Source organism: Pygoscelis adeliae, unplaced genomic scaffold (genome assembly GCF_000699105.1).
Source record: "Pygoscelis adeliae isolate BGI_AS28 unplaced genomic scaffold, ASM69910v1 Scaffold577, whole genome shotgun sequence".
NCBI classification, from domain to species: domain Eukaryota; kingdom Metazoa; phylum Chordata; class Aves; order Sphenisciformes; family Spheniscidae; genus Pygoscelis; species Pygoscelis adeliae.
Window position 1 is genome coordinate 64,523 of NW_008825116.1, and position 1,344 is coordinate 65,866.

Below are 1,344 nucleotides of genomic sequence, written 5' to 3' on the forward strand. Positions count from 1 at the left end.
ATGGGGCAACGGCCTCTTCCTCCTCCCAGGGCTGCCCAGTGCTCTTTGTGCCCCCTCCTGCCTCCTGACACCAGGTTGCTGGCTTGTGCCCCGGCATGGTGGCACTGGGAAGGGGCTAGCTGCTTCTACACTCTTCTACACTCCTGCCTGCACTCTTGCCTGCTTCCCCCCCTGCCCTCTGCATGCAGCCCCTCAGCCCCAGGCAGGGGGGATGCCGGGAGCGAGGCTGGCAGGGCAGGGACGAAATGCCTCCTGCCATCCCGCTCCGTGCCCAGGCACCAGAAGCCAAGGTCACATTGCTGTCCTGCGTACCCGCGTCCTCCACCTGCAGCGGGCACCGTGTGCTCGGGCATCCTTCTAGTGGTGGGAAGGGGAGGAAATGCTGGAGAAGGCACCTGGGATGTCCCTAGCCCTCGGGAGAGGGGTCACAGCAGAGCATTGCTCTTCCCCAGGGCCAGAAAGCTGCTGCGGTGCTGCCCTCCCCTGTGACAAGGGCCATCCTGCTGTATTTATTTCCCCCTGGGGACAGAGCTGGGGATGGTCCCCACCTCCCCAGGCTCCCAGCACATCCCCACCTCCCGCAGACCATCCCCAGCAGCTCCAGGAGACGCAAACACATGAAAGATTCATGCCCAGACCTCCTCCTACACAAGACGGCTGCATGCACCCGCCACCATCAATTATTCAAGCACCGAGACAAGGGGGCTGATGGCTGGGGCCAGGCGGCCGGTGCCTGGCCGGTGCTGCGGTGCAGGGGCAGGATCCGTGCAGAGCTGCCGGAGAGGCCCAGCAAGGCATGGGGAGCTGCGGCTCTCTGAGCAGTGTAATTAATACTGCGTTTTGAGCAAGCGTTTGCTATCTGCTTTGCTCAGGGCCGGTGTGTGTCCAGCAGGCGAAGCTGGAGCTGGGTGGCTATGGGGCCACCTGCTCCGGCTCTGCCCCTTGTCCCTGCCACGGCTGCACTGGCCCCCAGCCCCTGCCCCGTGTCCCTGTCCTGCAGAAGAGCAGGGCAGAGCCTGGCTGCCCCCAGGCTAGGGCAAGGCAGAGGGCTGGCCCTGGGTGCAGGCTGCTGCCACCTCCCACTGGACAACTTCTGCAGAGACTCCATCTTTGCTCTGGTGGGGGGATTTGCAGGTGCTGCTGCCTCTGGAAAGGACTTTCGGGCCCCGCAGCAGGCGCAGCATCTCTGGGGCAGCCCAGAGCCACTCCTGGGGCTTTTGCTGAGGGATGGCCGAGCGGCAGGGCCGCAGTTGCAGGGAAGGGCTGTGTGCCCGGCCAGCCGGGAGCTGTGGCTGATGGGGCAGCAGATGTGGCAGTCAGAGGATACCCGAATGATTGCGTTTT